The sequence below is a fragment of the Sebastes umbrosus genome, chromosome 9, assembly GCF_015220745.1.
Source record: "Sebastes umbrosus isolate fSebUmb1 chromosome 9, fSebUmb1.pri, whole genome shotgun sequence".
NCBI lineage: Eukaryota > Metazoa > Chordata > Actinopteri > Perciformes > Sebastidae > Sebastes > Sebastes umbrosus.
Window position 1 is genome coordinate 782,586 of NC_051277.1, and position 22,612 is coordinate 805,197.

The window sequence follows — 22,612 nt, forward strand, 5'->3', positions numbered from 1 at the left end:
TCCTACACACAGTTTACAAGTACAACGCTATAATGCTGATGAAAAGATTGGTTTAGCGAGGAGGATAGAAGCAAACACTCGACAGCCATCGACCCCCTATCAGCTGTTTTTTCCCGGAAGTGAAATAGGCCGACCCGCCGTCCTCATCCAATCCATAACGGCGACGTCATCGAAGGCCAGCCAATGGAAACAGCACCTATTAACACACATCCTCTGAAGAACGAGAGCTCTCATTCTCCATTCATTTAGCCATACCATTACCTGTACACAATTTATAAATATAAATACACATGAATACGGCGGGCGGCCGTAACACCCTATACAACAAAATAATGAAAATTCTCCAACCTGTATATCCAATGTTATAGATTGTGCTGCTCTTTAATGTCTAATATCCGGCTACAAGTTATTGCGTGTGTTAAATTATTTTCTTTTGTTCTGTTCTTGCCTTTCTGCACTCTATTATTTTAGTTCTTATCATTGTTTTTATTATTGAATCTATATTTTGTGTGTTACTTTTCTTTTTTGTGTTACTATCATGTATGTTGTGAAGCACTTTGTCTCCTTGTTTAGATAAGTGCTACACAAATAAAGTTAAGTTTATTATTCTTCTTCTTATTTTCAATGTAAGCCAGTGACACTTGTCGCTGCGTGGCGGGAGTGACGCGCTACCAATCAAAATTGAGCTGGTCTCCAATGACGCAATGAAGCGTCAACCAATCATATGTTTTTGTTTCACCCTGTTTGGTGTTTGGTTGTGTCTAAACAATACGCCGTTAGCCAGTTCCCCGCTCTATTTAACAACATAACGCACAAACGAGCGCTCGAGCAACGCTTCGACGGCGGCTTACCGACAATGTAGCCGACCACGCCGGCTGTTTCGTTGCTTCTGTCGCTCCTAATGTGAACATAGCATAAAAGGCCCTGTTCAGACCCGGTGTTAAGATGCGTCCTCAGTGATCCGATCACAAGATACTGAGGACTGATTCATGAAACTGTAGAGGTGGCAGATAAAGGGAAAGTTTGCATAAATATTTGTCATTTTTAATGGTTTTGAAAGGCACTGAAAAACAATGTCATCCTGACACAACGCCAGATTAGAAAATGCTCATTTTGGAAGGCAATGACAGACGATGCATTTTGTCATTTAGACAAAGGAGGACTTGTTGGATCATTTACATGATGCTCATGTCAGCTTAGTGTTTGATTTTCCACATTTTGGATATGAAAACATGCTTTAAAGTTTCGTTGGTTCAAGTGCAAATGGATTTTCGTAGCATACTGGCTGCCTGCGGAGAAAAAAAATCAGTAATTCTTACAAATTTAACCACTTACTAAACCAGCAGACGACCTCCAGCAGTACAGTACATCCAGCGCAGGACAAAAGGACAGTTTAAAGAGGACAATCCACTCAAACAGTCAGCAGGCTCCACAGGCGACACTGTGTTTATTCTATTGTGGACGGTGTGAAAAGGAAGCCTTAAGCTGTGAATAGAGCGCTCTGCTGGACAGCGACCATTACATTATCACAGGCCTGACAGACAGGAAGTGGTGTCGAGCCACACTGTGACTTTACTTAGCACTGAAATTTCTCTTTTATGCAGCCAGACAACACTTTCATGCAGGTAAAAATGCCACCGAGGCCTCCCCAACCCTTTTATACTCTCCATTGTGTGCAACTGCTGGAGACTCGGCGACCGGAGAATCTGTAGGCTGATGCAGAGCTCCTCAGCCTGTGTTTAGGTTGTGTTAAAAGGGGTCTTTATGTCAGTTCCCTCTCCATCTGAAGTCCTGAGAAAGCCTCAGGCTGGAAGACTGACTGAAATACTCTTCTGAGTAGCTCACTTTGAGCCTCTTGCTTTTATAGATACAGTCGTCTCCGTTGAGAGTTTTGTTGTTAACCAGCTTAAATATCAGGATGACGTTCAGATAACGTATCTTGGAATTGTGATTGATGATTATCTGCCGTTTTAGCCTCACATTCAGCAGCTGGTGAAAAAACTTAAGTTGTAATTGGGTTTTTATTTTAGTCTTGCTTTTCCTTTGAGGTCAAAAGAGATTCGTCGCTGCCACTTTTATGTCTCTGCTGGACTAGGTTATACCCATGCATGCATCTTCTCAAAGCCAACATATGCTTGATACTGTCTACCATGGAGCACTGAGATTTAGTATGGATTTTAACGCCCTTACACACCACAGCGCTTTGTATGCTCGGGTAGGATGGTCTGCTTTGTCCACCCGTAGACTGAAACACTGGCGTATTCTTATTTCTAAGGCTATTGTTCGTCTGCTTCGTTTTAAATTCTTATGTTTGTTTTATGTCTGCACCTGTGTAACTGTGCTGCTGCCTATTTGACCATAAATCTGACTCGGAGACGGACTTTAAGTCAACCTTAAAATGATACTCAAACTTTTGAGTATCAAACACTCAACCCTTAAGGCTTTAAAGATGACTAAAAAGTTAGCAAGTGGTTTCCAATGCCGACAATTTTTGAAAGTGGAAAACATCAAAATATCTATAGAAACTTTTCGCTTCTGAAAGAGCTGTCATGGGGGCAATAGCACACCGAAGCTGCATTAACCAATTTTAAAAACATTTTATAGGTATCTCGTATCACCTGCTATGCCGACGACATCCAATTGTATCTTTTATTTATGCCAGACAATCCCAATAAATTGACGCCTTTACGTTGTTGTCTGGATCAAAGATTGGTTTTCTAAGAGTTTGCAGATCAAATGGATGTTTTTACACCTCCGTGCCAACAGTAGCCGTGGCCGAAGGCATTATGTTTCTGGGTTGTCCATCCTGTACGTCCGTCCTATTCTCATGGACATGATATCTCAGGATTGCCTGGAGTCACTGTGACCTCACAAAACACGTTTTTGGCCATAACTCAAGCATCATATGCTAATTATAAAGATTTCACACAAATGTTTAACAGGATAAAATAATGAAATGATGACATTTTTGCACAGATGTGGATGTAAACTGCAACTTGACCGGTTGACGGAGGCATACAAACGGGAGGAGGTAATTCTGATGCAGTAGTTTGGTTTTCCCCAAAGAGTGTGTTGAGTCTCTCTTTGAATCAGTCAAGTCTAGCCTTGGAGGCATGTTATTCCTAACATGGTGATCATATTTTGCCTTTTTAAAAGCATCTCAACACCCAGAAAGGTGCTATATGATCATTCTTACCATCTATCTTTCTTTCTATCTCAGTCTTGCAGACATTATTTGTGCCTTTCTCGTCAGCGTTGAGTTTAATTAAGCCCTCCTAAGTTCCCCCCGATGCCTCCAGACTCGTAATTCAGAGTGTGATCGAGCACTAAATCAGTTGATCAAACCTAGCGGCCGGTGGGACGGCAGGCGACGAGGTTTCTCTACTTTACATATCGCCTCAGGGTTGTTGTTTTCTCTTCAGCACGGCTCCATCAAAGCCCATTTCTGCCCCACATCAGCCCCTCATCTCAGACTAGCTGGCAGTCTCTTTTTATTATTTTATTATTTTTTGACGGCAGATTTTATGACACCTGTCGTGTCATGGTGGAAGGCTGCAGGTTTAGTTCCTGCTTCAGTCGATGTGTCTGTACCATACTTTCCTTTACATGCTCCTCCGTCACATTTTGATGATGTTTTAAGGTCACAAGTGACATTTTAATCTGTAGTGCAGTTATTTTATCATGACCCCTCGTAATACTCTCCCTATATATATATAGTTTATTTTTCAAACTATAGCATACAAGTGGAAAACCTGGAAAAGAGAAGCATGAATTTGGCTTCAGCCCCCTCCGGAGCAAATGTCAGCTTCCAGCAGAGCTCGTCTCGGTGTCCGTGAGCGCGGCGCTGAACCGCTGCCTCCTCCGGCTCCACGCTGACCTCCGACCTCCTCCGCTGAGAGGCTGAAACTTTGTCTTGATCTGCAAAATAAAACAAAGAAAAAGGCACAACAAAGCTGGGCGTGCACCGCCTGAATACAAAGCAGCTCGGGGCACAAAATATAATTGTAAGGCGTCCTTGTCGTGGAAACACGTATTTATCATTTTCACAGCGTTTATTAGAGCGGTGTAGGATAGTATTTACATATCGTTCAATATCTTTTGTAAAGTAAAGAGGAATGTGATTTCTGTCATCGACTGTGGGAAGGCCAAACTGCCATCATATTTGTCATATTTAAAACTAATACATCTGAGCTTTTATTCTGCACTTGCTGTTAGATTTATCTGAGGCATGAGAGGAATCTTTGTAATTATATTGAGTCCCTCCGATGGATGGTCTCTTGTCCTTCTGGTTAACAGCCCAAAGTTAAAGAAAGGAAAGCTTGTTTATTAGTGAAAGGTTGCCCAACCTTTAGTCGAGGTTGAATGTGGTCCGTTTGATGCTTCGTTCTCGGGGGAATGCTGATGTTTAAATGCTGTTTTTTTAAACTGCTCTTTGAACAGACGGATCGACTTAAGGCTTTATAACCTTTCTCTCTGAGCGAAGCCTTGGTGTTTGTTTTCCCACTTTGATTCGGTTTATCCGCCGTAAACGGCAAGGGCAACTGTCCTGACTTTATAAACCCAAGTACAGCATTTATTCTTTTGCTTTAGATGCACCAAATCCGCCTTCGCAGAGTTAAAAATATGAAAAATCGAGGACGTAAATTCCATTACAGGGATGAATTTATCACTTTGGAAAACTAATCAGGCTGCTGGAACTCAATAAGCGGCACTATGACCTTTATGTTCATATTGGACAATTCTGCAGCCCACGATTTATGTCCAATGCCAACGTCTGGTGTTGATGCAGGAAAGTATGTATTTTAAGTAGCAAGGTGCTCTTCAAGTTCACGTCTTTACATGTAGGTTCTGCTTTTGATTACGTTTAATGGTTTGGCATTTTATATTCTACAGTGGAACTATTTTCCCACAACCCTTTGCAGTTCTCTTCTTCACTCCAAACCTTAGGCTGTCTAGAAAGATGGACGTGTCTCCACTTCCTTCCACTGTTCAGAAGTGAAGCCAAAACACACCCGGATACGGGAGCTGCAATCTTCAGATTGTGACGTCATTTGGAGCCAGAGTCTGAGCAGTAATGATCGGGCAGTGGAGCCGCGGTATCATCCGCCCGAACCGATCGTGAGCCGAGCACGGCTGCAGCTCCTCACTGAGAGAAACTCACAGCTGCCGATCGTGACGTCCAGCGTTGATCAGTTTATAGTTTATAGAAACAAGCCCAAAAGAAGCAACTCTCCCCCCAAAAAAGCCCAAAACAAACAAACAAATGAAACTTGCTAGCTCGTGTTTACAACACGGGAAGTCGTGTTAACGATATGCTCGGCGTTCAAGCGGCTAAGTTGTGAGAACACCGCTGCTAAGCAACGGCAATATTAACGTTACTGTCGGCGTCTAGAAGCCACAGAGGCTAACGATTTAGCAAGCCAGCAAACAGGTAACATAATGAAGTAAATGTAAAGACATAATGACAGAGGAAGAAGATGAGGCCGTTATGAATATCAACATTTTCCTCAGACAAGAAAAACAATATACGACTAAAATTACGATATGTTAACGTATTATGCACCGACAAGTAAACTTCAGCGTCCTCCGCCATTTCTGACAACGTCAACAAACACATCACAACTCGTGAACTCTGAGCTTTCAGAAACTTTCCACTGACGAGGTGGTGAATACGACATGAGGGGGGCGTTCATATGGACTCTTCTCGTAAACACCACCAATATTTGAAGGCACCATGTGCTCCAAACCAAGGACAGCTGGAAACCAAAGGAGTCCATGTGGAGGCCGGGATGGTGGATGTGGTGTGTAGCGCATCCATTATTCCCAGTACAAACCAGCATATGATCTGACGGCCGCTGAGCAGTGGAGTAGTAGGGGGGTTCAGGGTCTTGCTCAAGGGCACTTCAGTGGTGCTAATGAGGGAGAACAAGTGCTGCTCATTCACTTTCTCCACTGTGATTCATCCCGCCAGCCTCGAGTTTGAACCGGCGACCCTCTAGTTACAAGCCTCCTTCTGTAACCTTGTTAAGCGTCATCAGCGGCGAGCAGAACCACGATCCGTCCTCAACCTCCACCGTCCTCTCAGACTCTGCAGGAAGTCTGAAAAACATTCTCAGTTTTGCAGAATCATCCAAAAATCGACATGCTGTCTGGTGATCATAATACGCTGTAGATATCTGTGATGAAATATTCTAAACTCAAGGTTCAGTCACTAGCCTTTCCTTTTTAGCTTTTAACCACCTTCCACCGCATCAGCGGACGGTAGCAAGCTAACCTTGAGTTTAGAGTATTCGGACCTCTGAACTCAAGGCAACTGCATTTTTTATTAATATAATTTTTATCTCCTGAACCTTGATTTTTACATTAAAATTTCCTTTTGGCAGCCTTGTGTTTTTAGTTAGTAATAAATATAGTATAAGATGGATCAGGTCCAACTCTTCATTGAAGCTTTATTGTGTTCAAACCAAACAAGTTTTTATGACTTCACTGTTGTTGCATCAAATGGAAAGATTCAGTCATGTCTCATGTCTTTTCCCCCAAAGTCCTTCCTCACATATCTAGAATCTTTGGATCGTTTTGGATCTCCACTACGATTTCAAATAAAGTTCTGCTCTTTTGAAATGGAATATAATGCCGCGATGTCCGCCATGAAAATCAAACTCTGTTAACTTTTCCTGCTTGAGCCGGAGTCGATAACGTTTCTGCTACCGCCATTTGCGTTCTTCGCGTCGGCCGCGGTAACTCTCCAACAGGCTTGGCACATGAGAGAGGCTTCATAGATACTGCCAGATCCTAAAACACACCGGACCTATAAGTTCGTAACATTGAGGAATAGCTGGTCGGCGAGATTAGTGAGGTGTATTTTTGTGCTTTTTCAATATTTTTTTCCATAAATCTGATGTCTTGTGTTCAATGCATTTATTGCTAGTCGTTTTTCAGATATGTTGTATTTCTAATGAAAACTGTTTTGGTTCTTCTGTTGAGTTGCATGTTCTCCTCGTGTTAAGGTGGGTTTATGGTCGCCGTAGTAGAAGCCGGCACAAATCACGTCATCGCGGCTTTTGCGTTGTGCGTGAAGGATCCGCAAGTGGTCGCGGTGCTTGATCGTGCACTTCTGAATTGTTTGGAACTACGCACCTACTTTTCATTTCAACATGGACGCCTTCCTGAGGGGAGACGGGTTCGCCTGTACAGACAGACATTAATTCTTGGAAAGAAATAGGCAACACACTGGAGGAGGAAGAAGAAGCCTTTTTGCTGCAGGCTGTGGAAGAATATGAGAGATCGCGATTTCCGGTAACGTTCTTCCGGTAACATTCGTTGACTTCTTGTTTAACCACAGACTATTTATTTTTACGCCCCCCTGGCGTTTTGGAGCAGATTGCAACGAGCAACGCGCTGAGCATAAACGCCTCTGTGCATGCTCGTAGCACGCCATCTGCAGAGGCCCGCACGAGTAGAAACAAAGCTTTAGGGTGGGTTTTCTCCGGGTGCTCAGGTTTCCTCCCACAGTCCAAAGACATGCAGGTTCATTGTTGACTCTAAATGTCCCGTAGGTGTGAATGTGAGTGTGGATGGTTGTATGTCTCTCTGTGTCAGTCCTGTGATAGTCTGGAGACCTGTCCAGGGTGTACCCCCCCGCCTTCACCCAACGTCAGTTGGGATCGGCTCCAGCCCCACCGGGCCCCTGAATAGGATAAGCGTTTACAGATAGTAGATGGATATTAGTGTTAAAATGTCTTCCCCCGTGCTTCTGGTGCGCTAGAAATTAGTTTTTAAAATTCATTGTGGCTACAGAAAGAAAATAGTCTAAATGTATTTCTTGCTTCTTCTAAATGATCGGTCCTATTTACAGATCCATGAGGCGTTCAGGCCGAGATCTTCACCCTCCGCACCTTCAGCATCTGTCAGGTCTGCAGGCTGTAGACTCTGTGATCACAACCAAACGCTCAGCCTCTCCCCCCCGTCTCAATACCAACTCACGCTAAAATTACACACGGTATATCTGCCTCGGAGCCTCGGAGCCTTGTGTAACCTGGCTTTGATTCAGCGCTGTTGTGACCCACTTCCCAGATCAATGACATCTGGAGGAGGGAGGAGGTGGCAGGGAGGAGGGAGGAGGGAGGGAAGGTCGCGGGGAGGTGCTGATGATGTGTAACAAACGCGCCCGGCGGGAGGTAACCTCTGGAGCAGGTAGCGTGGAGGAGGCGCTAAACGACTACGACGTCCAACTGTGTGTTTCATTATGAACAGATGCTGCCGCGATGGGAGGGAGGAGGAGGAGGAGGGAGGGAGGCAAGGAGGGAGGGAGATAGAACTGAAGAGGAGGGAAAGGGAAAGGAGAGGAGGAGAAAGTAAAGAAGAGAAGAGAAGGTAAAGGAGGAAGTAGAAGTAGAGCTGCAACGATTAATCCATTAGTTGTAAACTATTAAATTAATCTGCAACTATTTTGACAGAATTAATCTGTGTTATTTTTTAAAGAAAAAAAAAGTCAATTATTTCATTGCAGCTTTTTAAATGTGAATATTTTCTGGTTTCTTTCCTCTGTGACAGTAAACTGAATATCTTTGAGTTGTGGACTAAACGTCATTTACTCAAGTACTGTACTGAAGTACAATACTGAGGTACTTGAGTATTTCTTTTTGTGCTCCTTTATAATTTTCTCCTACATGTCAGAAGACAATATTGTACTTTTTTTTTTGTACTTCACTACATTTATTAAACACCTGCAGTTACTGGTTCATATTTTACATTCTAAACATGATCAGTTTCATTTTTATAGCAACAAAATAAAGTATTTTCAGTTCATGCTTCTAGTATGTACACTAGTACTTCTAGTATGTACACTAGTACTTCTAGTATGTACATTAGTACTTCTAGTATGTACATTAGTACTTCTAGTGCAGCAACCTGCCTCATCTGTTCTTGTTTCAAGCTACAGACTAGAGCTACAATTAATCGCCTCAAAAACTATTTTGATAATCGATTAGTCGGTTTGAGTAATTTTTTAAAGAATAAAGTTTAAATTCTCTGATTCCAGCTTCTTTAATGTGAATATGTTCTGGTTTCTTTCCTCCTCTCTGAGAGTAAACTGAATATCTTTGAGTTGTGGACTAAACGAGACATCTGAGGATGTCATCTTGGGCTTTATTGATCTACAGTTAACTGATCGATTAACTGAGAACGTAATCGACAGAGGTTAGGAGGACTTTAGGAAGCAAAGGAGAGAACAGGAAAATAGAAAACAAGGAAAGGAAACTAGAAGGAGGAAGAGAAAGGAGATGGAAAAGGGAGGGAAGTAGGAAAGGAAGAAGGGGTGAAGGAGGGAAGGGGAAAAGGAAGCGAGGGGACGGATTAGATGAGGACTGTAATCCCTCAAAATCTGCAGCAGCACCTCTGACTGTGTGTGCACGTGCACGTTAAACGTTCCACTTTCCCCGAGTTAAAATGCGACCTCACGCACACACACATGCATGAACTAAATGACACGCTGTGTGCGTACCTCCAGGCCGACTGTACTACTTGACTCATGAAGCCTTGTAAATCTCACTCAGGCGGAGTATTAAAGGAGAGTATTTGTGCTGCTGGTGCAGTAACAGCTGACCGGTGCAGTCTGCGTTTAGTCGCCCCAAACAGCCACTAAATTAACCGACTGTTCAGGTATTAAACCGCAGGAAGCCGTGTTTGTGTGACAGCTCAGACTTTATATTCACTCGCCTCTAAAACTCACTTATTCATTCTGAATACGCCTTTAGAAACAGTCATAATGGTGCAGCATTAGTCATTCAGCTGCAGTACAATCCCAGGTCATTAGAAAACAATTTACTGGGCTTTTATTGTGGAGTTGACGGGTCAGAATAAAACAATCCAGCGGGCTTTTATTGTGAAGATGAAGGTTAACTCTAAAAGGGCAAAATAAAATAAAGAGTAAAAGTATGAATCCAGAGGACTTTTACAATCTAACAATAAAAGTAATCATTTTATGGGATTATAATCATGAAGATGAGTTATTTAGACCTAATGCAGTGTTAGTACTATATACTTTAGATAGGTAGTATCTTGCCTGTCAGAGTACAAGGAGTACCGGCAGTTAAGACAGAGTACTAGAGTATGGAACAGTGGTTCGACTAGTACTGCTTTCCACTGGGTAAACTAGGATCATGTATATGTCAGACTGTTGGCCCACATGGCCGGCTACCAGCAGCTGTGGGAGGCAGCTCGCCGACACCACGAGGCCTGTTTCAGTCCCGGCTCCGCTCACAAGTGCTGGATCTGTCGTGATTGCCTGAAAATCTGCAAATTGAGCATCAACATGTAAAACTAGACATACAAACAAGCATTGTGTTTCTGAAGAGGCAGAAATGTTTCATCATGAGAGGAAAGGTTCATTTGAGTGACTACCTAACGAACTCAAACCCGATCGTGCTGAACTGAGTTTAAGATGCTGCACACTAAACGTTTAGCTTTCTGGATCAAAACCCGACTGACGAAGGCAACAAGTACTAGCCAATCAGAGGAGGGCGGGTCATGCCTTCGCCATCCTAGGAAAAACTATTTGGCTAACAGTTCATACACATCCTTCAACACCCAATTATTTAAAGTAGGGCTGTCAAAGTCAACGCAATGATAACACGTTAACACTAATCAGTTTTAACGCCACTGATTACTTTAACGCATTAATGCAACTTGCGGTTTTTAGTTTGTAGTGGGCTCAGTTTAAAAGCTAGAGTGAAGATACTGGTATCATAGGAAACTAGAAAACCTAAAGAATCCATTGATACCAGCCCAAAAAATTACGAAAAAAATTACGAAAAAAACGTCAGATAAAAGCCCATAAAATGTCCGAAAGAAAGGCAGATGGTATCATAGTAAACTAGAGAACCTGATGAATCCATCGGTATCAACCATGTCAGACTAGCTGGTCATGAAGGAGGTTAAATAACGCTCTGAACTGTCATGTCCATGTTCAAAGGGGTCCCTTGACCTCTGACCTCCAGATCAGTGAATGTAAATGGGTTCTATGGGTACCCACGAGTCTCCCCTTTACAGACATGCCCACTTTATGATCATCACATGCAGTTTGGGGCAAGTCATAGTCAAGTCAGCACACTGACACACTGACAGCTGTTGTTGCCTGTTGGGCTGCAGTTTGACATGTTATGATTGGAGCAGATTGTTTCATTCTAAATGCAGAACCTGTGAGGGTTTCTGGATCAATATCTGTCATTGATTAGTGTTCATTGATTTGCAATAATAAATATATACATACATTTACATAAAGCAGCATATTAGTCCACTCCCATGTTGATAAGAGTAATTTTCATATGAAATGTATTAAACACAAAAAGAACCTGAAGGTTTTGGTTTCTTTAATGTAGAAATGCTCCGGCTGAATTTACACAGAGCTGTTTCATGTATACATTTAAAAAAGTAGAATTGATCATAAAGTAGATAATCATTTCTAATGAACAGATCTGTTTTCTGTAGTTGAGCCAGATGGTAGAGTATTGTAGCGGTTAATCTGTGTTTCAGAGTTTGTGCTCATCCAGTTTGACCATTTCATGTTTTTATGTCACTTGACGGCAGGAATTTTTTATGTGTGTAAAATATAATTAATATTATAAATACTGCATTTAACTGACAGTGTGAGTTTATGCGCAGTTGTTTAATTATTATTTTATCTGATCTAAGAATTCATTTTGCGTTATTGTGGCTCTGCAAACCGCTCCTACATTTTTTGATTAGCTTCTTTTTCAAGCATTATTTTTTTCTTCAATTAATCCTATTTTTTTATTGACATTTTTTTTTTTTTTTCCTCATTGATGAGACATTTTGCATGGAATGTATTTTCTGCGTTGCGTTTCCTGAGGTGTAAGACGTTCGTATCTATCCTCTTGTAGGTGGAGCGTCGTCGAGCACCGAGCCGGAGAGAGGGGCCGGACAAAAAAGACTGCCTTAAGACAAAACTAAAGACACAAAGAGCATCTAAAGCTTTTTTTTTTTTTTTTCCTCCAATTTACAAAAAGAAAACAGATTAAGTCCTGAAGCTTTTTTTCCTCTCTGCTGCAGTTCTGAGGATTCGTTCTCTTCCCTTCTTCCCTCCTTGCTTGTGGTCGTGAACTGCTTTTTTTGCTTCATGTTGCACATTCTTGGTACAAGTTTCCGTCGAGGAGAATCGAATCACAAAAAAACAGATGAAAGAAAAAACCTTTTTGTTGGAGAGAAAAACGTCCCGAATAAACGAGGAATTAATCCGTTCTTCTTCTGGGCTCTTTTTTTGTTTTTTGTTTTTTGCCTCCACGTTCTTTGTAGGGCCATTTTATCGGGAGGTGGATTTGTACTTTTTGTCGACGCTGCGCCGTCTTTGTGGATTTAACTGAAGCCGAAGTGGACTCGTCACGATCGCAGTGGATTATCGGCTCTCCACCTTTCCAGGGTTTTTTGCTCTTGTTGCTCTTTTCCAGCTGTTTTTTGCAGTGTGAGAAACTGTAACTGCGCTTTGTTTTCTCACTGTCACATTTTCTGGGCGAGTCGATCCCTTTGCAGACTTCTTTGTTTTAATCTTTTGGTAGCCCTGGTGCCTGTAGTCCACGGTTGACAGTCAGGGTTCGGAGGACAGGGTGAACGGCAGATAATCAGCCGACCAGCCTCCTCTCACCGGCCAATAGAAACTCTCATAGGAACTGTTGTGGACATCTTTTTGGTCTCCATTGTCTCACATATTCATCCCTACTTCATCAAGACATTTGGCGACAGTTAAAGGAGCAGCTCTCGTTTGTCATTATCAACAGTTTCATCTCTGTGCGTCCAAGACGTGATTAGCATAGCTTAGCACAAAGACTAGAAGCGGGGGGGAAACTGCTAGCTTAGCTTCATCAAAACTGAAGAAGAGCCGACGCTGGAATACGTCAGATTTAGAAGCTGCAAGAAATACCAAAGATATGTTTGCAGTGGTATTTCAACAGTATCTTAAGCGTTGTTTGTCCACTAGAGGGCGCTGGAGGGTTTATTTCCCCGTTCAGTCTCAGCATGTTGGTCCAAACAGGATCCGTATGACTCCATGTAACGGGTTTATAAACTGTTTAAAGCTGTTTTATTGCCTCTACCATCATCCGTTCATCATCGTCATTATTCACATTTTGGTATTTTAGTGACTCAAAACAAATCAATTTGTTTTGTTGATGTGCAACCTCTCGTTGCGTTCGGCCCGTTGGTGGCGTTACACAAACCATTAATTATTACAACAACACAATTAACAAATGGAGAGTATTTTGACTGTAAGAAGCCTCTTAAAGAGTCAAACCAAGCTTACAGACGTGAGGAGCTAGAACTCTACTGGCCAATGTCTTAGCGTAGCTTCATCGTAGCCTGCATGCTCAGAGGAATCCAGTAAGGAACGGGAATGGGGACATTTTTGGAGGATAAAGGTGCCGTCCACTGGCTGTTTACTGCTAACACCTTCTACAGTCAGACACAGAGGTAGACCAACGAGATGGGTTTCATTTTGCAAGATACCGGTAGATTAAATATGGTGTATTAGACGACGTTTTAGTTTTTTAGTATTCAGTCAGAATAACATTAGCTAGCTTATCTTTGTCCGGATGATTGTGTAGTTGTTATTTGGCCTGTAGATTTTAATATCATACACCTACCTGTTTGTAGATCGGGCATCGGCCTCCAAAGATGAACATATTCTGAACACATCAGTGACTGTAATGAGAAGCAAACTGTCAAAGTCCTCCTGATTCATAAAGATCCATATCTTAAACTGACTTCCCTTTTGTAATAACTCGCCCCTTCACCTCTGTCAGCTTCTCTTTAGATGGATATTTGTGTTTTGCATGTACTTTATACATTTCTGATGGATGAATAATGATCTACCGTAGCTCCGTACGTTACCCTCCAAAAATGGCGGCGCGCCCCAGAATGCTCCGTGGTTCCCATTCCCTACGTCAAAACACAGCTAGGCAAGCAGTTTCCCTTTACTTCCAGTCTTTGTGCTAAGCTCCTAAAACAGTTACAGGTACAAGAGATAATATAAATTATAATGAACTGCATTTAGATCCATTAAGGAGGATGGACTGAAGAACACATCTACCTATCTATCTATCTACCTAGCTGCTGCTGCTGCTGCTGCTGCTGCATTTGAACCAAATCTGCTGTCCATCTTTATCACCCTTCTTCCTGCTCTGCTTCTCACAAAGACAAACAACTTTTAAAGACAGAATAGTTTGTTTTTCATAGTTTAACTTCCAGTCATCTCCAGTAGGCAGTTAAAACCTCTCCTGACCTGCCAGTCAGATCTTTAAAGACTGAACCCGTCACCGAGCCGTCGGTCAGATCTCTAAAGACTGAACCCGTCGCCGAGCCGTCGGTCAGATCTCTAAAGACTGAACCCGTCGCCGAGCCGTCGGTCAGATCTCTAAAGACTGAACCCGTCGCCGAGCCGTCGGTCAGATCTCTACAGACTGAACCCGTCGCCGAGCCGTCGGTCAGATCTCTAAAGACTGAACCCGTCGCCGAGCCGTCGGTCAGATCTCTAAAGACTGAACCCGTCGCCGAGCCGTCGGTCACATCTCTAAAGACTGAACCCGTCGCCGAGCCGTCGGTCAGATCTCTAAAGACTGAACCCGTCGCCGAGCCGTCGGTCACATCTCTAAAGACTGAACCCGTCGCCGAGCCGTCGGTCAGATCTCTAAAGACTGAACCCGTCGCCGAGCCGTCGGTCACATCTCTAAAGACTGAACCCGTCGCCGAGCCGTCGGTCAGATCTCTAAAGACTGAACCCGTCGCCGAGCCGTCGGTCACATCTCTAAAGACTGAACCCGTCGCCGAGCCGTCGGTCAGATCTCTAAAGACTGAACCCGTCGCCGAGCCGTCGGTCACATCTCTAAAGACTGAACCCGTCGCCGAGCCGTCGGTCAGATCTCTAAAGACTGAACCCGTCGCCGAGCCGTCGGGCAGATCTCTAAAGACTGAACCCGTCGCCGAGTCGTCGGTCACATCTCTAAAGACTGAACCCGTCGCCGAGCCATCGGTCAGATCTCTAAAGACTGAACCCGTCGCCGAGCCGTCGGTCAGATCTCTAAAGACTGAACCCGTCGCCGAGCCGTCGGTCACATCTCTAAAGACTGAACCCGTCGCCGAGCCGTCGGTCAGATCTCTAAAGACTGAACCCGTCGCCGAGCCGTCGGTCAGATCTCTAAAGACTGAACCCGTCGCCGAGTCGTCGGTCACATCTCTAAAGACTGAACCCGTCGCCGAGCCGTCGGTCAGATCTCTAAAGACTGAACCCGTCGCCGAGCCGTCGGTCAGATCTCTAAAGACTGAACCCGTCGCCGAGCCGTCGGTCAGATCTCTAAAGACTGAACCCGTCGCCGAGCCGTCGGTCAGATCTCTAAAGACTGAACCCGTCGCCGAGCCGTCGGTCAGATCTCTCCTTTCTTGTATTTTCCAGTAAATAACGCCGTGTAGGACTCAGCTGGTTGGTTAGTACGACAGCTTAGTAAACAGACGAGTAACCGTTGCTCCGAGCCTGGATACTATTTGTATGTAATACAACAGTGTGTTTATTCTGAAATATAACAGTATGTTTATGGGATATAAAAAAGTTGTAAAATGGTGTATGAAGTTTGAATATTTGTAGTCATCACTGGTTTGCTGTAGGAGTCCAACAGAGCAGCTCAGCGACCTGCTGCTGTACCTGTGAATGTACTTTGTATTCAGAGGTTTTTATTACAATAAACAAGTGCTGATATCATAAAGACGCTGACGTTATATTAGTTCTTTATATTTGTCTGTTTCCACACCAGAAAGAAAGAAAGAAAAACAGAAAGAAAGAAAGAAAAACAGAACCTTCAAGATAGTTTTGTATGGTTATAACGAGGAATGCACCGATACCGATACCAGTATCGGGTATCGGGTCCGATACGGTGCTCATGTACTCGTACCTGCAAAACGGCTCCGATACAACGGCATCGATACCACTTTACGGTGGTGTGATCCCACCTCAGCCAGCGCGCGGATCCTCACTTTCATTGCTCCACGGGGTTTTGCTTGCACCCTCTGACTCGCGCGTGCGTTAGACTCCTTGGTCTGTGTTTCAAGACGGGTCGGGTGGGTTGCCGACATCGCCAAAGACCCCTGGCGCCTTTTACGTGGGCCGAGCCCCGCCCTGGGGTTCGACAGTTGCACCGGGAACAGGGTGCCCTGTTCCACCCCGGCGGGGAGAGAGGGCACAGCGAGCACTTTGTCCACGGTGCGGCGAGGTCCAGGCGGGGAGCGCTGTAAAGCTGCGGCCCCGGTAAGCACCTTGGCTCTGAGCCTTTCCAAGCCGACCTAGAGCCGGTGGCGGCGCACCGCCTCGTATGCGGGACTCCCCAGCCTGCCGTGTGTCGCTCACACCCTCCAGCTGGCTGTTAACGAGGCTCTTTAGGCACAGAGAAGTACTCGTATCGGTACTCGGTATCATAGAGTACCCAAATGGAAGTACTTGTACTCGGTCTGAAATAAAGTGGTATCGGTGCATCCCTAGAATGTATATATATAATTATATATATATATATATGTATATATATATAATTATAAATCGTGCCGTCACTGAGGCTGCACTGCAGTGGAAATAGCAGAAAGTGTGTGTTGGCGCTGTCAGGTACCCCGCTGTCATTTTCTGACTCATTTTCTCCTTCAGTGACGACTCTACACCTGGTCACACACACACACACGCACGCACGCACACACACACACACACACACACACACACACACACACACACACACCTCTGAGCCTATATATGTGAGCTGCTGTCATTTGAACTGTGTGACTACATTTCAGCTGTTAGAGTCAGAAATACTGTGAGTGTGTGTGTTTGTGTGTGGGTGTGTGTGTTTGTGTGTGTGTGTGTGTGTTTGTGTGTGTGTGTGTGTGTGTGGAGACTTTAAATGCTGTGAACTCAAAGATTAGTGTGAACCTGAATGAGGTCTCTGGTCCTCCTCAGTCCTGGTCCAGGATTACAGATCTCTCTGATCTCCGGTCGGTTTGAGTCTTTAGTTAATGACGTATTTATTCTATAGGTCGTTAAAATCTTCACAAGCCGATGACACCGTCTGTCCGTAGTTTAGAAAAATCAAAGTTTAACAGGAGAAACTTCAGGATGCGCAGCAGTTAGTGCACTGGTTCCCAACCTGGGGGTCCCGACTAGGGGTCGCCAAAGCTTTACGTGGGGGGACACGAGGCCTTGTTGTCCAGTCGGCCAAAAATCAGTATTTTATTCATTTCTGTGAAGAAAAAAAATAATTTTAAAGTTAGTATTATTATTTAAAGGTGCTAAATGCAGGATTGAAAGCATTTCTGTTGCCTCTCAACGGCTCTCAACATGGCAATGGCGAGCTGGTGGCTCGCAGCTAACGGTGTTTACCTGGGAGGTTTATTTATGAACTCTTCTGTTTCATATTCCTTTTTATTTATTTTTGTATTTATTTTTATTCATTTTAAAAAATGTTTTTTTATTTTTGAATTGATATATTTATTTTGCATTGATTATATATTTTTATATTTTTAAATGTGTGTATTTATTCATGTGTTTATACATTTATTTATTTAAATTAAAACAAAGTTAAATAAATAAATAAAAAAATAAAAATAAACAAATTAATTAATTAATTAATACAAATAAATACATAAGTAGATAAAAGGGAAAATTAAGTAAATAAATAAGTGAATTAATACAAATTTAAATAAATAAAGAAGAAAATGAAAACATAAATATCAATTTATGTCTCAATATTATCAATTAATTAATGGCTACACTTATTTTTAATACTATTTTTGCAACATTTAATGACATATTTATTTATTTATCGAGTCATTAATTTATTTTTGATTTTGGCAGGTTCCGTCTTCCAGAATCTGGAGCTTTTGATCGAATCACATGATCTTCCTCAGCAGATAGAGTAGACTCCTAGATGTCCACATTTTTCTCAAATCACAAATTTGAATATAGCCTTCAATGAAATCTGCTAATAATTGCTTTAATATTTAAATAACTGTGTAGTAAACTAAAAGTGTCATTAAAATAAAAGTGAAGTTTTGGTGGTAAACAAACGAACGGTCTGCGTTTGGCTGCAGGTTTGATGAGTTCACGTCGTCCCACCTTTCACTCTCTAGATCATTCTAATGTCTGTGAGAGGATAACGATTCATCACCACACCTTTTGATTAACTTTATACGCCACTTTGTGCACCCGTCTGAACCGGCAGGTGACCTCCCGCCACGGCGCCGGGCGGTGAGTTCACGCCAGAGATCGTGCCTTCTCCTCTAAGTGTCTCTTATATTTAGTCCAGGATCAATCAGTGCTGCTGATCACACACACACACAGAGATGATACACCGCTGCAATGAGGGAGGGAACCGGCCAATTAGAGGAGGGAATGAACCAATAATGAACCAATCAGAGGAAGAGCAGAGACAAACACTCAGGATGTGTTCGGGTTTCAGGGACGCTAATCACGAGTCTCCTCTGGAGCCGCTACAGATACAGATCTGTCTATGCCGTTGAAGACCTCGTGAGTGAGATGAGGGCCGCTCAGCTCTTCTGGAAGACTTTCACATGTTTTACTTTACTGGTAAATACAGAGCTAAAGATGGCCTGCGTGTTCTTCAGTGTGTGTGTGTGTGTGTGTGTGTGTGTGTGTGAGAACCGGTCCATACTTAGTGCTGCTGTTATATTTTAATTAAAGCCGAACGGCGGGCTTAATTACTGCCATGATAAACAACACCTCTCTCTCTCTCTCTCTCTCTCTCTCTCTCTCGTCATCAAAGAACCGACGAAGCTCGCCCAGATGTAGAGACACACACACACACACACACACACACACGCACACACGCACACACACACGCACACACACACACACACACACACACACACACACAGCCTGCGGTCGGTCTCGGTGGTGCAGCAGAACTGTGTTTATGGCTGTTAATGAAAACTGAGGCCAGAGTCCCAGAATCCCAACGCTAATCACCATCCAACTCTCTGGACAGGAGAGCGAGAGAGGGATGGAGAGAGAGAGAGGGAGAGGGAGAGAGAGAGGGAGGTAGAGAGACCACGTCACATGACCACATCCATGTCTGAACCTGCAGAAACAGATATAAAGTGAGTTTGTGGAGGAGCAGTCCTCCATCTTCCTGTAGCTGTGTGTTAATGACTGATGGTCATTGTGTGTGTGTGTGTGTGTGTGTGTGTGTGTGTGTGTGTGTGACAGGTCAGTGGACCTCGTAGTAAACCACCTATCAGACCATTCTCCACCCTCAGTGAGGATTCCTGTGAGAAACCGTCCATTTTGACAACTGCGACTCCACCAGATGTTGTAGTTGGTCAATAGTCAGAAGCCTGACCTCTAGCCTAGAAGAAGCCTTTATGACCAAGGTCATTAAACCGGCGTTATCGGTCACTATAAGCACCATAGATGTGAGTCATTAGGCGCCTATGAAACTAGAGAACCTGATGAATCCATCGGTACCAACCAGGTCAGACTAGCTTGTAGAGAAGGAGGTTAAATAACGCTACGAAGTTGGGCTACATTTTGGCGAGGACAAACTCGCCCAAAGTGTGAAAGATCATGAAATAAACTAATAATTAGTCCACTGATTTCTTACAGCTATAGGAGACGTCTCAAACTCAGCTGCTCTGCATCAGACTGAAGTTGATCTTAGAAATGCACCTGATGCAGTCACATGATGCCATCATGTGATTCGAGTGTCTGGATAGTAAAAGCATACATTGCATAGATAATTACATATAAATATTTAACAAATAGTCAGATAATATTTCCAGGTTAACATCAACTTGGGTTTTATTTTCATAGTTTGGTTCATTATATCTATCAGTAAATATCTAGTCGCTCAGATCTGAAAACAAGAAGACCAAAGGAAGTCAGACGATCAGACAGGTTTGGAAACAAATCCCAAAGTTAGACAAACTGTTTTGCAAAGAAAAAACACAAAAGCAAAGTTGAGTCTGTAGTTAGCTGTTAATTAAGATTTCAGACACTTCTGCGTCCTCATCATTTTCACCAGCAGGTGACGACTGGAATTTTCACGTTTACTAAACATGCGACAGATTTCAGTGTGAGATCGTTAGCAGGAAGTGTCCGTGATGGAGACGCCACCTGCTTTGTTCCAGTGTTTTTTATGAGGGCACCATATGGTGGATTAATTAAAATAAAGAATATGAAGGAAGGTAAAAATAGAGCATCTACTTCCTGTGTTATGATTAGTTTTAGTTTTAGTTTGATCTCCAGATAAAGAAGTTTAGATCAGCGGTTCCCAACCTGGAGGTTGGTACCGCCAAGTTGTCCCAACGTTTTTGTTATGTTCTTCTCTACTGGATGTATTTGCCTCTCAAGGCCTCTAAAGATCCTTCAAATTAAACAATTTAAGGACTACAGCTCACAACTTCTGTCCGCGCTAACACCATAACCCGTAACGCGTAACAAGGAGACGTTCTAAAGAGGTTGTCAACCACTGGTTTAAAGAATGTGGATAAACTGTTTCCATCCTGATCATCGTCACCCTCGCGTTTCTTCATCATGTTGCAAGATCTCATATATATATAGATCTATATTGTTGGTGGGACGATGCTCTAATCAGCAGGTGATTGGTTAATCTTTAACCTGGTTCGACTTGGTTCAGTGGAAAGTCTCTGAAAGCTCCGAGTTCATGAGTTGTGACGTGTTTGTTGACGTTGTAAGAAATGGCAGAAGCCATGGAAGTTCATTTTTTCGGTGCATAATAAGTTAATATGTTGTAATTTTAGTCCTATATTGTTTTTCTTGGTAATTTTATAATAGTTCTGAGGTACATCTTGATATTTCCAACGACCTCATCTTTCTCCTCTGACATTATGTCTTTGTATTCCTGCATCATGTTACCCACTTGCAAAATTGCAAAATCGTTTGCCACTGTGGCTTCTAGACACCGACGGTAACGCTGATATTACCGTTGCTTATCACACGGCTTGAATACTCGATTCTGATTGGTCAATCACAGTGTTCTACGGTCTGTTATTTCTGAATAACAGACCGTTGCTATGTATAACAGACCGTTGCTATGTATAACAGACCGTTGCTATGTATAACGGACCGTTACTACGTATAACAGACTTTTGCTATCTATAACAGACCGTTGCTATCTATAACAGACCGTTGCTATGTATAACAGACCATTGCTATGTATAACAGACCGTTGCTATGTATAACGGACCGTTACTACGTATAACAGACTTTTGCTATCTATAACAGACCGTTGCTATCTATAACAGACCGTTGCTATGTATAACAGACCGTTGCTATGGGCGCAGTTCTGATGTCAGACTCTGGAGGACCGTTTCCGTGTCAAATTATTGATTTCTTCAGTGAGTAGCCGTGTAATAAGCGGGATAATGTCCAGCTAGCGGGTCATTGTATTGAAATAAACCTTTCAGGTAATGCTGGACTCTTCTGCTTTGCGTCAGAGTCCAGCATCGCCCTGTCTGGGTTTATTTCACAATGACCGGCTCGCTGTACATTACCCCTTACTTAGCAGCGGCGTTCTCAGGACTTAACCACTTGAACGCCAAGCATATCGTGTACACGACTTCCCATGTCGTAAACACAAGCTCACATTTTCCATTTGAAGGCAGCGTCTGATTCATCAAAGTTTCTCCTGACGAGGGCGGCGCTACAGAAAGGACAACATCTTTAGGATTATTAGGAACTGATTCAGCAACATTTTCTGCAGCTATGAACTCCTGAAATCTCTAAATACTGCTAATGTGTGTCAGTGTTGTTGTGAATCAGAGATGAACGTTGTGGAGGATGGTCTGTAATCACACTCACCCAGAGAAACAGAGAGTTTATGAAGCACACGCCGGCTCACTGAGCTCCAACCGGCTGCAGAGAATGGACCATATAAAGAGACATGGCCGCCCAGAGAGCACTGTGTGTTTGAGTGGCGAGGGCGGCTGGGAGACACACCAATGTACTTCCTCCTCCACGGAGACAAATATTCCTCCTGGCAGGAAGTACTTTCTCTCACATTTCCACATTTCAGTGATGAAGAAGTTTATTGCCCAAAGCTAAACTACAAATTTGATTTCCATTTGGCTCAGTACCTGACAGCCTGTATATCTTATTCACTCCATGCACAGTGTCTATAACACCGCCATCCCATAACTCCACACTGCTACTAACCCGACACACCAAGGCTTCCACATCTATTGAGCTTGTGATCCTTTAATACACATCTACAGGAGTTCTCTCCCTTCACACATTCATTCATTTTAACATTCTTCAAAAAACAAATGCAAAGATTAAAAAACGTCTTGAATAGAAACGTTTATTTATAAGACTTTCTTTCATTGTTGACCTTGGAGACAGAAGTAGATGTGACCTTCATCTTTTATACATTTGTAGATGTTCAAGTTTCCCTTTAATTTTCTGAATAATTCGAGGATGTCCTTAAAGAAATTTCCTCCACTTTTCCATGACAGCTGGGCAAACTCCCTCTAGTGATGATGATTATGGGATATAATCGAAAAGATCCAGAACAGCAGCTACTAAATTGGCTTTGTGATG

At 43.1% G+C, this 22,612-nt stretch overlaps 1 protein-coding gene and 1 long non-coding RNA gene across 2 annotated transcripts in view; both read left to right on the forward strand.

Moving 5' to 3' along the window:
- Positions 1-22,612, forward strand: part of LOC119494667 (protocadherin-1-like) — a 224,879-nt gene that overhangs the window by 144,919 nt on the left and 57,348 nt on the right.
- Positions 21,974-22,612, forward strand: part of LOC119494671 — a 4,581-nt gene continuing 3,942 nt past the window's right edge. Inside the window, exon 1 of the long non-coding RNA XR_005208265.1 lies at positions 21,974-21,986. This is a non-coding gene — a long non-coding RNA (uncharacterized LOC119494671). The remainder of the gene's footprint in view (positions 21,987-22,612) is intronic.